This window comes from Podarcis cretensis (genome assembly GCF_951804945.1).
Source record: "Podarcis cretensis genome assembly, chromosome: 12".
In the NCBI taxonomy this organism is placed as follows: domain Eukaryota; kingdom Metazoa; phylum Chordata; class Lepidosauria; order Squamata; family Lacertidae; genus Podarcis; species Podarcis cretensis.
The window spans coordinates 7,091,617-7,107,014 of NC_137181.1; the positions used below are offsets into that span (position 1 = coordinate 7,091,617).

The 15,398-nt window shown below is 45.4% G+C and overlaps 1 pseudogene across 1 annotated transcript; it reads right to left on the reverse strand.

Annotated features, from left to right (window-relative positions):
- Positions 1-4,730: 4,730 nt before the first annotated feature.
- LOC307199182 (7-alpha-hydroxycholest-4-en-3-one 12-alpha-hydroxylase pseudogene) lies at positions 4,731-8,172 on the reverse strand (annotated as a pseudogene). Its single transcript has one exon. The product of its transcript is annotated as a 7-alpha-hydroxycholest-4-en-3-one 12-alpha-hydroxylase pseudogene (transcript).
- Positions 8,173-15,398: the final 7,226 nt, after the last annotated feature.

The window sequence follows — 15,398 nt, forward strand, 5'->3', positions numbered from 1 at the left end:
GAGACTCTTGAGAGTCCCATGGACTGCAAGAAGATCACACCTATCCATTCTCAAGGAAATCAGCCCTGAGTGCTCACTGGAAGGACAGATCCTGAAGCTGAGGCTCCAAGACTTGGGCCACCTCATGAGACGAGAAGACTCCCTGGAAAAGACCCTGATGTTGGGAAAGATGGAGGGCACAAGGAGAAGGGGACGACAGAGGATGAGATGGTGGGACAGTGTTCTCGAAGCTACCAGCATGAGTTTGGCCAAACTGCGGGAGGCAGTGGAAGACAGGAGTGCCTGGCGTGCTCTGGTCCATGGGATCACGAAGAGTCAGACACGACTAAACAACAACAAGTAGTGTCAGGAGAGAGGCTGCCCAGAGCACCAGAAAAAACCAGGAGAAGCATTGGGTTGCTGTTAGGCTAACACTACCAGGAAGAGAGCCTTCTTGCGTAGTGGGGTTTACGTTCAAAGCTTTCTTCCAAACCCACGTTATTTCACCCTCTCTCCCAAGTTTGCTGCTTTTACAGGATGAAGCACAACTGGCTAACTTTGGCATATTTTATATTTGGTATATTCTGCTTGGAAGTAAAGATACTTTAACTAAATAAGGCTTCCCTCCTACTAATAAAAAAATGGTGAGCTTTCAATAGCACCCACCCCATTTTCCATGTGTCCACACAGCCACTACTGGTCTGTTTGTCATCACCAGGCTGTTATTTATTAATACACACAGTGACCATGAATAAAAATACAAAAATGAATTGGCTAATATAAGCATAAAATAATCAAAAATATTACAGCTGCAGCAGGTAACAAAAATCCCTATAGACAGTACTTTTAAGACAAGAATGCTTTATCATGTGTGTGAAACTCCACCTGTTTTTTAATTGCTTATATATTTTCCTCACAGAAGTTCAAGGCTGTGTATATTGTTCCCCCCTCCCCTCTTTTTAGATAGATAGATAGATAATTTATTATGGTCGGAGACCAGCTTATAAAACACACTTGGGGGTACAGTCGGAGAAGAAAAACAAACAATTAAAACAATGTACAACCATAAATTTAAAAACTACTCTTTTTACCTTAACAACAGCCCTGTGAGGTAGGCTAGGCTGATGGTAGTTCAGACACCAAAGTTGTGAAACTGCACACACGGGATAGCACTTTTTCTTGCTTTTATTTATCAGAGTTGGCAGAGTTGTTTCATTGTAAATATCAGGACTATTAAATGTAGTTAAAACAAGGAAGGCTACTTTTCTGGCTTTGTGTGATTCTCTTTCTTTGCAGAAGCCTGTAGTGCAATGGGTCTGGCTGTTAACTAGATGGTTGAGGGTGGTTCGAGCCCCCTCAGGGACAGCTGTGGGTAGGATTCTGCATTGCAGGGCATTGGCCTAGATTACCCTCAGGGTCTCTTCCAGCTCTACAATAATGTGATTCTATGAATGCCATTATATATTTGTATTTTGCTTTTCCACCCAATTGCTCAAGGTTGTGTACGGTGCCCTCTGCTGTCCCTTTTTATCTTTGCAGCACGCCTATGGGTTAGGTAGGTTAAGTTACCGTATTTTTCGCTCTATAACACGCACCCGACCATAACACGCACATAGTTTTTAGAGGAGGAAAATTCGTAGGCATGCCACTGGTAGGCACTCCCTCCATAACACGTACAGACATTTCCCCTTACTTTCTAGGAGGAAAAAAGTGAGTGTTATGGTGCAAAAAATACGGTAATTTATATACACAAAGAGCAGTTATTGCTAATCCGTAGCAGTGTGTATGAGTGCCTGACGTGCTCTGGTCCATGGGGCATAGCTGTCAACCATCCTTTATTTAGCGGGAAACTCCCTTATCCCAGCGCCGTGTCCCGCTGCTGTCCCTTATTGATGATGTCCCTTAAATTTCCCAGGTTTCATTCTCGCCCGGCTCGGGATCCTCCGCCGTGAGAGAGAGCGTGCGCTGGCGCTGTCGTCCTGGTGCGAGGAGTTCCATTGGCCCTTCCCCGCCCGAGGGGGGGGAGGGCGAGAGACTCTCACCCACGCCACCCACGAGCCCGGAGGCGGCGGTGAAAGCTGAGGAGGTGGCCTGAGGGAGGAGGAAGAGGAGGGGATGGGGAGGGACGCAGAAGGGCAGCACTTCAGCGGCCGCCACCGTGCCACAACTGCCTCATGCCGGATTGACAGCATCTGTTAATCCTACCAATGTATGTAACTCTTTACAATAGCAAAACCCCTTATTTTGGCTGCTGATCCCTTATTTTCGAGGCTGCTGGTCCCTTATTTTCAAATCTGTAAGTTGACAGCTATGCCATGGGGTCACGAAAAGTCGGACACGACTAAATGACTAAACAGCAAGAACAACAACAAAGCAGTGTGTATGTGCCTGCAAGGCAAGGGGCCAAATTCATATACCAGGTTCAGAGGCTCTACACATGAAGAGGTTTTTTTACAATATTTTTTATTAGGAATTTCAACAAAACATTTTATCAAAAAACATATCCTTAATTCCCCCCCCCCTTTTTTTCCTCCTCCCCCTTCCCATAAAGTAACCCCCCTCCCCTCCCCCAAGACTTCCCTCAGCTCTTCTCTCTGGTTTATCAATAAATTTTATTCTCTGCATGTTGCAAAATTGTACAGATCCTTAGTTTATCTGACTGGCTATTATCAATAAAAAGTTTGTGAGTCTTTATTCAAAACCTGCCAAGGAGTCCAGTTCATTTTGTTGTTTACACATGCAGAGTTAATCAGCATGAATAGCAGGGTATCCACAGTAAATGATGATTCAATTTGCCCTTCTGCCAGTGGAGAGACTCTTTCGCTTGTTCCTGAGCTCCTCCAGCCAGTGAAGCCAGTGGTTAGGATTGCCACTGCCCCTGTTTCAGCTCTATTATCTGCAATATTTTAAAAGCCATACTATCTCCTTGTGCTTTTAATAAGAATTAATTCCTCAGCGTGCTCAGCTGCGGCTGGTATTGGCTACAGTCATCCTCATTGCAGCTTTAGCTAATTGACTAGGCGTCCTATTTTAGCACACTGAGGTAAGTTTAATCAGGTAAGTAATTGACTGTGCTATAACTGAACACAGGTCATGCGTAGGTTTTGCTCATCTTTGTATTGAAGCTGTGTCAGATGATACGGCATGATTCAACTATTATGGATGGTGGCATTTATTTTTATGGTTTTTAAAATAGCTATATGTACCAGAGTTATGTAGCCTAACTATTTTTAACTCAGCCAGTCAGTCAGTTTTATTGCACGTAGCCAAAGGCTGCTGCAATGTACACAGAATCATTCAACAATTAAAAGAAAATATACTGGATTGATACAAAAAACTTAAAACGTTTATGTTATCATTACCTACTCTAAACAGAGCTATAAAAGTACCTTAATATACAAATTAAGACATTAAACAATAACATTTATAAGCTAAAATTATCACATGGCCTCTAATATATTAAAAAAATAATGTTAATTAATACAGTGTGCAATTATATTCGGAGTTTGGTGATAATGATAGAATATAGCTTGATGTAGATAGGGTCAAATAAATTCATCTCCTTTAGATGGTGGCTACCTTGGCTATATTATTTGCTCTAATTTTCCTATTTTTAACTAATTCCTCAGCATTTAAGTAAAGGTAAAGGTAAAGGGGACACAGGTGGCGCTGTGGGTTAAAGCCTCAGCGCCTAGGGCTTGCCGATCGAAAGGTCGGCGGTTCGAATCCCTGCGGCGGGGTGCGCTCCCGCTGCTCGGTCCCAGCGCCTGCCAACCTAGCAGTTCGAAAGCACCTCCGGGTGCAAGTAGATAAATAGGGACCGCTTACCAGCGGGAAGGTAAACGGCGTTTCCGTGTGCGGCTCTGGCTCTGGCTCTGGCTCTGGCCAGAGCAGCGATGTCACGCTGGCCATGTCTCCGGACAGCACTGGCCCCTGGCCTCTTAAGTGAGATGGGCGCACAACCCCAGAGTCTGTCAAGACTGGCCCGTACGGGCAGGGGTACCTTTACCTTTTACTTTAAAGGTAAAGGACCCCTGGATGGTTATGTCCAGTCAAAGGCGACTATGGGGTACGGCGCTCATCTCACTTTTCAGGCCAAGGTAGCCAGCACTGGTCCACAGATAGCTTTCCAGGTCATGTGGCCAGCATGACTAAACCGCTTCTGGCACAACGGGACACCGTGACAGAAACCAGAGCACACAGAAACACCATTTACCTCCCTGCTGCAGCAGTACCTCTTTATCTACTTGCAGTAGCATGCTTTTGAACTGCTGGGTTGGCAGAAGCTGGGACAGAGCAATGGAAGCTCACATGGATTTGAACCGCCAACCTTTTGATCGGCAAGCCCAAAAGGCTCAGTGGTTTAGACTACAGCGCCCCCTGCGCCCTCAGCAGTTATGACACTGAATCTCTTTCTGGGTTTGGCTACCTAAGTATACACAGATTGTAGCTAAAGTGGCTACAACAGTTTTATCTGAAAGTGGGAAAAGAGGACCATGTACCCCCAGATAAGTTATTCTGCTGCTGATTAAATAGCACAATGCAAAATAGATTAAACATCACAACATATGAAGCAAGCTTGCCTTTTGAACTATATAAATTCATAACACATTTTTAAAAGCATGTAACTAAAAGATAAGGGAGGAACCTCTTGTTGAAGATACCAAAGGAAAATAACCCAGTACCCAGAGTGGTGAAGAGACTAAAAGAAAGACAGCAAAACCAGAAAAATTGCACAGCAAATTTATATATATATATATATAAAATTTGGATTTTCGGAGCTTTAAAAATAGCAAACAGAAACTGAACAGGGCAATCACGATTCATGTAAGGAATGCTATATTCACAGTGTTTTGTGAATGTCTCATAAGAAAGTGTGTAAAAAAAGCACAGCCATTCCAAAGTAAACACCCAGTTCTACTGATGCTTCTGTTTGGCTCCAGTAAATCACACAAGATCTAAACACTCCATAAATGCAGGAAAATAAGTTTGCACAAATATCCTTAAGCATGTTCTTCTACAATTTAGTTCAGTTTATCTCCTCATAGTAACAGACTTATAGGTTATTTTATTTTAGTGTTCTGCTGGAAGCTACCCAGAGTGGCTGGGGAAACCCGGCTAGATTGGCGGGGTATAGATATTATATTATTATTATTATTATTATTATTATTATTATTATTATAGCCCAGTTTCTGGCTTCGTCAACTCCCTCACCTATTATTCCAGTGTACGCTGTACTAATCAAACACAAGATGTCACAAACTCTTTTGCTCTCCCATAGCAGTTAGGAATATGCACAAGACAGGTGCTTTATAGCTAAGCACTACTTCCCAAGGCAACAGACAGTGGTAATTGCTAATAAGGCGAGAGCATTGCTGGGCAAAAGATGTTGCCTTAGAGCAGTGATGACCAAACTCAGCCCTCCAGCTGTTTGGGGACTACAGTTCCCATCATCCCTGACCACTGGTCCTGTTAGATAGGGATGATGGGTGTTGTAATCCAAAAACAGCTGGAGGGCCAAGTTTGGCCATCACTGCCTTAGAGGCTTAGCAATCACAGGTGTGCAAGACTACGTTGTAAAGCAGCGGTAAGAAATCTGGACCCCTCTTGATGTTGTAGGACTCCAACTCCCATCATCCCTAACCACTCACCATGCTAGCTGGGGCTCATGGGAGGGGCAGTCCAACAAGATCTGGAGCACCACAGGCCAGCTGCCCATGTTGTAAGGCAAAAACATGTAGCTTAGTTGTCTTAGAATAGTGTACATTAGAGTTTGAAACATTTAAAGTGCTGGTATCAGGTAGTGTGCTCCAGCTGTTGTGGACTACAACTTCTATCAGTCCCAGCCGGCATGGCCAATGGTAAGAGGATAAGGGGTGTTGCAGTCTGGAGGATACTAAATTGGCTATCCCTGAGGGAGAGACTAAGAAACTAAACTAGAAATCAGGAAGTCACCTTTCCCCAGCTTTAAATCATGCCTCTGCCATGAATCTATAAATTGACCTTAGACCACTACTTTCACAGCAGACAGCAGGCCCATGCAGAGCTTGTCTGTGGCCCGGGGCAGAAGTCTTGTTAGAATAAAGTTATAAATTCAAACCAAAAAAAGCCTATTCCAAACCAAAAAAAGGCTATTCCTGGCCTGCCACCGTCCATGGGCCTGACTGACAGACTTCCAGGAATTCATGAATTGGTCAGAGAAGATTGACTGTGAGCCAACAAGAACTGCATTATTCTTTCTCTCCCTATTCTAGAGGCTGCACACCTCCCAACTTCACTTTAGCTGATGAAACAGGTTGTAACCTGTGGAAACCTATCCTACTTACCGGTAATTAGCTAGAGATGCCAATGTAGGTTTTGTCCTTTGCCAATACTAAATACCACAGACACTCTCTGTAATTATACTACTCCCTAGCGAAAGGACTTTTGGAAGATTAACCATGTTTAGTTTTCAGTTTGGGGTATACAACAGCTAATGGTTGCAAGCCAATGTATAAAAGTCAGGTTTAAGTTTAGGAGCGCAATCGATACCTAAACTGAATATCTCGAGAAGGATGCACAATTCCAAAGCCACAGCGGCTTCCATCTACTGGTGGGATTTCCTCTTCTGCATTGACCAGTTCCATGTCAAAACAGGTGAGCATCAGGATCACAAACATCTTCAATTCACTGACAGCAAAGAATCGCCCAGGGCAAATAGATGGTCCTCCGCCAAAAGGCATAGTGTATTGTTTGAGCTTTTTCCCATTCTTATAGAACTCTCTTTTGGTGCCATCCGGGTTCAAGAACCTGTCGTATCTGAATGTATGAGGATCAGGGTGGATTTCTGGGTCCATATGAAGTCCAAGGAAGGGGAACAGAAGTAGATGGTCTCCTTTACGAAGGATGTATTCTCTCCCATCAGACATTTTAAGATCTGTATCCTGCATCACACTTCTGAACAGGAAGGGATTTGCTTTCAAGCGCAGTGTTTCTTCTATTGTACTGTCCAGAAGAGGAGTCTTTATTGTTTCCAGGGAGACATCGGTGATGGGGCTCCCTGGATTCACTTCCTGGCCAGTCTCTCTCAGTACTCGGTCCACTTCTTCCCACACTGCCTTCTTTGCTTCTGGATACTTCAGGAGATGCACAAGAACCCAGAAGGCAGCTGGACCAGTGTTGGCTTGAGATGCCCAGAGGAGAAGAAACATAAATTGTGTCCTCACTTTTTCAGTCATCCCAATCTCAGCCATTTGCTGATCTTGCTCAACTATCCAATTGCTGATGTTATCCTTCTGATAGATCTTTTCTACCGACAGTATGTCCCATAAGAATTTCCTCAATCTTTCTGTCTCCATTTTGCCCTGAGGGTCCAGAATACCAAAAACCATTTGGGGAAATAAGTGATCAAATTTCTGAAAATTCCCAAAGAAATCTCCACGTTGTGTTAGTTTATTCTCCTTAGCGTTTATTTCACACTCAACATCTTTGTCTGGGTCAGTTCCAAACAAAGCCAAAAAGGCAGCCTGGAATATTGTATTGTAGCTAAAGTGCAAAACCCCATCTTGCTGCCAGTGTCTCTTATTCTCACCTGAATCCCAGCTATGAAGCATCACAGTCTTCAACTTCTCCACCATCACCTGGTTCAGGGCAGCTAGACTCTTGCCTCTCAGATACTTCTTGCTGTTTTGCTGCACAATTTTGTGATGAGATTCGGATGCGTGGAACCTAAAAGCATTAAAAACTATTTTCAATCCAAACGTATCAAAATCCAGCTTGTCTTTGGACATCTTTATTATATCCCGGTAAGTGCAAGGGTCCAGCACAAAATGTAAGTAATTGCCCCCAACCAGAACCGTGAAAATATCCCCGTGTTTCTTCTGCATGCATTCCAAAAATTCTACAGGTTTCTTCTTGAAATGCATCCCATGTCCTAGCCATGGAATGAAGCCTTTGTCCAGAGGAGGTTCCTTGGGTTTCCTTTTGCGAAATGCTCCTACTGCATAGAGCCCACCAAATAGAGTTGCTAGGAAGGATGCGAAGAAAACACAAAGCGCAGTCTCCCAGGAATCCATGACTGGTGTTCAGAAGCCAAGCTGCTCAGCCAACCCAAAAAACGAATCCTCAGCTCTACTTATAATGTACCTGTTTGGCTGTCCTGCGTAAAACTGCCTCAACTCATTTGAGTTGGCAAGCTCTCCTCACCATTATTGCATCATTACAGCATTGCACTATTCACTCAGATTTATGTTCTGCTTATTCATGAGCTGAAAAACCACTGAAGCACATGAAGTGGAAATTATTACTGGAAGTATGTTACGACAGCTTGCTAGCTAGGGGAGTAAGATTCTGTTAACTGAATTATATGGTTACCAGCTCCCTGGGTCAGCAGCTGTGGTACAGAACCACTCAGCCTGTGATTCACTTTCAGTATTAGCCCAGTAGCACGGCAATTATGTTCCGTAGTACATTGTTATAGGTTCTCCTAAATTCCTCAGTGCCAGATCCTCCTCGTATTTCTTAGGTTTAGCAAAAGTTAGAATTAATTGAGGTTTGACTAAACTATGCCAAACCCTTGATTCAGCTTTTGCTGATGAGTCAGGTCAGCTTGACTCATCAGCAAAAGATGAGAGCTGGACCATAAAGAAGGCTGATCACCGAAGAATTGGTGCTTTTGAATTCTGGTGCTGGAGGAGACTCTTGGGAGTCCCATGGACTGCAAGAAGATCAAACCTCTCCATTCTCAAGGAAATCAGCCCTGAGTGCTCACTGGAAGGACAGATCCTGAAGCTGAGGCTCCAAGACTTGGGCCACCTCATGAGAAGAGAAGACTCCCTGGAAAAGACCCTGATGTTGGGAAAGATGGAGAGCACAAGGAGAAGGAGACGACAGAGGACGAGATGGTTGGACAGTGTTCTCGAAGCTACCAGCATGAGTTTGACCAAACTGCGGCAGGCAGTGGAGGACAAGGGTGCCTGACGTGCTCTGGTCCATGGGGTCACGAAGAGTCAGACATGACTAAACGACTAAACAACAACAGCAACAACAGGTCAGCTTGGCAGAAGTAGCTGAGGTCATTGGAGGAACAGAAGGCCAATGATGGCTAGCCATTATTAGCCCATCAAGGAAGCCATTAAGAGGTACCAGCTATGGAGAGGGGCCAGACAAGAAGGGTTTAGGAATTCAGGTTTGGAGATAGTTTTGCTGGGTTAGCAGCAAGCCTGCTGCACCTATGGAAGGAGCAAGAGACCCTCTACTGTGTGTAATGCTGGTATTCTCCCACCCCACCCCCAATCCAAGCTCAGGTTGTATTAATGTGTAAATAAACCATATATCATAAAGACACCACTGACTCCACTGTGCCTTTTTGTCCCACAGGAAACACAGACCCCTGTAACCTTGCAATTCTGTGGCTGGCGTGTAGCAATGTAAATCAAGCCAGTGTGATTGAGATTTGACTTGTTCCTACATGAAGAGATGTTAATTGCTTTCCTATCACATGTAAAGTAGGGAGTCAAGAGATAAACAACTGGCAAGTTTGGCCTTGGAGATCAAAACGAAGCAGGGCAAAGGCTAATAGAGTTCTGTCAAGAGAACAAGCTGGTCATCACAAACACGCTTTTCCAACAACACAAGAGACGACTCTACACATGGACATCACCAGATGGGCAGCATCGAAATGAGATTGATTATATTCTCTGCAGCCAAAGATGGAGAAGCTCTATACAGTCAGCAAAAACAAGACCTGGAGCTGACTGTGGCTCAGATCATCAGCTTCTTATAGCAAAATTCAAGCTTAAACTGAAGAAAGTAGGAAAAACCACTGGGCCGGTAAGATACAATCTAAGTCAAATCCCTTATGAATACACAGTGGAAGTGAGGAACAGGTTTAAGGATTTAGATTTGGTGGACAGAGTGCCTGAAGAACTATGGATGGAGGCTCGTAACATTATACAGGAGGCAGCAACGAAAACCATCCCAATGAAAAGGAAATGCAAGAAAGCAAAGTGGCTGTCCAATGAGGCCTTACAAATAGCGGGGGAGAGAAGGCAAGCAAAATGCAAGGGAGATCGTGAAACATACAGGAAATTGAATGCAGATTTCCAAAGAATAGCAAGGAGAGTCAAGAAGACCTTCTTAAACAAGCAATGCAAAGAAATAGAGGAAAGCAATAGAATGGGAAGAACCAGAGATCTGTTCAAGAAAATTGAAGATATGAAAGGAACATTTCGTACAAAGATTTCCATAATAAAGGACAAAAGTGGAAAGGACCTAACAGAAGCAGAAGACATCAAGAAGAGGTGGCAAGAATACACAGAGGAATTATACCAGAAAGAAACGGATGTCTCATATACCCCAGGTAGTGTGGTTGCTGACCTTGAGCCAGACATCCTGGAGAGTGAAGTCAAATGGGCCTTAGAAAGCACTGCAAATAACAAGGCCAGTGGAAGTGATGGTATTCCAGCTGAACTATTTACAATTTTAAAAGATGATGCTGTTAAGGTGCTACACTCAATATGCCAGCAAGTTTGGAAAACTCAGCAGTGGCCAGAAGATTGGAGAAGATCAGTCTACATCCCAATCCCAAAGAAGGGCAGTGCCAAAGAATGCTCCAACTATCGCACAATTGCACTAATTTCTCACGCTAGCAAGGTTATGCTTAAAATTCTACAAGGAAGGCTCAAGCAGTATGTGGACCGAGAACTCCCAGAAGTGCAAGCTGGATTTAGAAGAGGCAGAGGAACCAGAGACCAAATTGCAAACATGCGCTGGATTATGGAGAAAGCTAGAGAGTTCCAGAAAGACATTTACTTCTGCTTCATTGACTATGCAAAGGCCTTTGACTGTGTCGACCATGGCAAACTATGGCAAGTTCTTAAAGAAATGGGAGTGCCTGGTCACCTCATCTGTCTCCTGAGAAATCTCTATGTGGGACAAGAAGCTACAGTTAGAACTGGATATGGAACAACTGACTGGTTCAAAATTGGGAAAGGAGTACGACAAGGCTGCATTTTGTCTCCCTGCTTATTTAACTTATATGCAGAATTCATCATGCGAAAGGCTGGGCTGGATGAATCCCTAGCCGGAATTAAGATTGCCGGAAGAAATATCAACAACCTCAGATATGCAGATGACACAACCTTGATGGCAGAAAGTGAGGAGGAATTAAAGAACCTTTTATTGAGGGTGAAAGAGGAGAGTGCAAAATATGGTCTGAAGCTCAACATCAAAAAAACGAAGATCATGGCTACTGGTCCCATCACCTCCTGGCAAATAGAAGGGGAAGAAATGGAGGCAGTGAGAGATTTTACTTTCTTGGGCTCCATGATCACTGCAGATGGTGACAGCAGCCACGAAATTAAAAGACGCCTGCTTCTTGGGAGAAGGGCAATGACAGGCCTAGACAGCATCTTGAGAAGTAGAGACATCACCTTGCCAACAAAGGTCCGTATAGTTAAAGCTATGGTTTTCCCAGTAGTGATGTATGGAAGTGAGAGCTGGACCATAAAGAAGGCTGATCGCCGAAGAATTGATGCTTTTGAATTATGGTGCTGGAGGAGACTCTTGAGAGTCCCATGGACTGCAAGAAGATCAAACCTCTCCATTCTGAAGGAAATCAGCCCTGAGTGCTCACTGGAAGGACAGATTGTGAAGCTGAGGCTCCAGTACTTTGGCCACCTCATGAGAAGAGAAGACTCCCTGGAGAAGACCCTGATGTTGGGAAAGATGGAGGGCACAAGGAGAAGGGGGCGACAGAGGACGAGATGGTTGGATAGTGTTTTCGAGGTTACCAGCATGAGTCTGACCAAGCTGCGGGGGGCAGTGGAGGACAGGAGTGCCTGGCGTTCTCTGGTCCATGGGGTCACGAAGAGTCGGACACGACTAAACGACTAAACAACAACAACAACAACAACAACATCACATGTTCCTTCATGTTCTCACTTTACGCAACTGCACTGGCTGCCAACGAAGCCTATTAAAAGGCCATCTAAAAAGCCGCACAGAGTGGCTGGGGAAACCCAGCCAGATGGGCGGGGTATAAATAATAAATTATTATTATTTTATTATTATTATTATTAGTTTCCAGGCCCAATTCAAAGGGTTGGTTTTGACTTAAAAGGTAAAGGACCCCTGACAGTTAAGTCCAGTCGTGAACAACTCTGGGGTTGCGGCGCTCATCTCACTTTACTGGCCGAGGGAGCTGACGTTTCTCCGCAGACAGTTTTTCTGGGTCATGTGGCCAGCATGACTAAGCAGCTTTTGGCGAAACCAGAGAAGCACACGGAAACGCCGTTTACCTTTCCACCGGAGTGGTACCTATTTATCTACTTGCACTTTGACATGCTTTCAAACTACTAGGTTGGCAGGAGCTGGGACCGAACAATGGGAGCTCACCCCGTCGCAGGGATTCCAACCGCCGCTCTTCTGATCGGCAAGCCCTAGGCTCAGTGGTTTAGACCACAGTGCCACCCGTGTCCCTGGTTTTGACTTACAAAGCCTTAAACAGCTCAGGATCATAGTACCTCAAAGACTGCCTCTCCCCATATGAACATCAGAGGCTTTTCATGATAGATCTGGATGGTAGCAACATGTGAATGGGTCTTTTCAGGAGAATGTACAGTATTTGAAGGGGATTTTGCACCTTGAATTTACTCCAGATAGGTTTGTTATGCTGCCTGTTGAACTTTTGACTTTAGTGTCCAGGTTTCGTTCAGGTCTTGATAATTTAACTGCTTGATTAATGGGGTTCTGTCGCAGGGTTTATCAAAAGGGCTTTCCCTAGCATGCTTTGTATAACATACATGCCACAGTCTTTCTCATAGGCCAAGGAGAGAGGGGAACGGTGGTGGCTTTGTGCTTAAACATTATGCATCATTTTTTCCTCTGTGCTCTAGCACTACACATCCCCCTTGCAAACACAAAAATACATAGTGTGTTGTGATGTGTCTGTTCATGTTTGCATCAAAGCATACTATGATACAATACGATATCTTTATTGTCATTGTCCCATACAGAACAATGAAATTGAAAAATCTACATAAGACATTCAAACACCCCTAAAAACTCTGAAACCCCATTTTAAAATACAATATTCTCCTATAGAGACTCCTTATACTGTGTTTAAAACCAGAATTGCATTTGGGTAGAAACTGTTTCTCAGACAGCTAGTCCTAGTCTTTATAACCATATACCTTCTTCCAGAAGGCAGAAGCTCATCCACTCTTTGGGCTTGAAAAACTTCATGATTGAGGTTGAATCTTGACAAGACAGAAGTACTGTTTTGGGGGGACAGGGGGCGGGCGGGTGTGGGGGATTCCCTTGTCCTGAATGGGGTAACTGTGCCCCTGAAGGACCAGGTGTACAGCCTGGGAGTCATTTTGGACTCACAGCTGTCCATGGAGGTGCAGTTTAATTCTGTGTCCAGGGCGGCTGTCTACCAGCTCCATCTGGTACGCAGGCTAAGACCCTATCTGCCTGCAGACTGTCTCGCCAGAGTGGTGCACGCTCTAGTTATCTCCCACTTGGACTACTGCAATGCGCTCTATATGGGGCTACCTTTGAAGGTGACCTGGAAACTGCAATTAATCCAGAACGCGGCAGCTAGACTGGTGACTGGGAGCGGCCGCCGGGACCACATAACACCGGTCTTGAGAGATCTGCATTGGCTTCCAGTACGTTTCCAAGCACAATTCAAAGTGTTGGTGGTGATCTTGAAAGCCCTAAATGGCCTCAGCCCAGTAGACCTGAAGGAGCGTCTCCACCCCCATCGTTCTGCCCAGACACTGAGGTCCAGCGCCGAGGGCCTTCTGGTGGTTCCCTCTTTGTGAGAAGTGAGACTACAGGGAACCAAACAGAGGGCCTTCTCGGTAGTGCCGTCCACCCTGTGGAACACCCTCCCACCAGATGTGAAGGAAATAAGCCGCTATCTTCTCTTTAAAAGACATCTGAAGGCAGCCCTGTTTAGGGAAGTTTTTAATATTTAATGCTGTATGGTTTTTAACACTCGATTGGGAGCCGCCCAGAGTGGCTGGGGAAACTCAGCCAGATGGGTGGGGTATAAATAACAAATTATTATTATTATTATTATTATTATTATTATTATTATTATTATTATTTTCAGAACGATTAGTGCTTTGGCCCATATCTGCATTGCTGTCAGGGCTGGAGTCAGACACAGGTCCGAACTGTGTTCTGCTGCAGCCTCTTCCTGGTCATTAAACCCTGTCACCTTTTCCACTTCTGATAGCTTCTCCCCCCCCTCCAGTCTGCTCCTTCTCCCTCTGACCACTCATCACCATCCCATACCCCAATCCCCTGGCTCTGAGCCTTCTTCTCCTGGGGGTTCCCTCGGGGGTTTCCCCAGCTGATGCCATTCCTCTGCATCCAGCCAGTCCTTGACAGTTACCTAATGGAGACGTTTGTGCTTGTTGAGTAGATATGTTTGGGCTGTGTGGCAGAGCCACTTCCGCCTTCAGAGAAGGTGGGTGTTGCGGGCTTCATGCCCCCACCACGCACGCGGTGGCTGGCTCTCAGCCTCTGTGCGATTGAGGGAATCCCCGGCCGTGTCATACCCTGGGCAGCCAATCAGCTGGCTCGGGAGGCGTGGCCTGCCCTATTTAACTCAGGCATGGCCAGGGATCTCCCTCTTTTGCCACCTCCAGCTGCTCCGGTTTCCCACCCTCCCGCCCTTTAAGGTTTTCGTCTTTGACCTTGCTATGGACCTCAGTTGGTCGCCATTAAGGGGCCTGGTAGGAATTTCTTCCACTTGGCAAATTGGCACCAGCCACTTGGTTTTTCACCTACCTCGTAGCAAATCGTCACAACTTCCTTGGTATTGGCAGTTAGGCATTGGTATTGTTCTGTAGATGGAAGAGGGGAGGTAGTGCCATCACCTGCCCCGCATATTGAAGGGTAGTCCTTTAAAGGATTCTGGGGGTGTGGCCCTGTCTGAAGCCTGGGGAGGTGAGGGCCTAAGGCATGCCCCCTATCGGTGACCCCGGGGGAGGTCCTAGTTGATGTGCATCAGCAGGACTCCCCCTACTAATGGTTAACCCTTCCCGGACTTCAAGCGGACGGGCTGAAGCCAGATAGTCGGTTAGGACCAATGCCTAAGCCAATACCGCTCATCACCTGAAACCAATAAAGTTGTGGCCATTTTAGCCCATTAACCTGAAATAATCGTGTCACGTGTCTTTATTTCCACTGGGGGTGGGGCGGGAACTCGCCACGCAACTGGTTGTCACTGCAGCCCTTAAATAGATGCTCCTGTTGGACTCCTCTCCCTGCCTCAAATTTGGAGGGGGGGGTTAGCTGGCACACCCAACCCTGTTTTTTCATTCCCAGGCTGGCTTGGGCTGATGATAGGTACGCTGCAGTATAACACCAACACATTGATGAAGGCTGGTCTGTGCTGTCGTCGTTGAGCTTCCCCATTATAA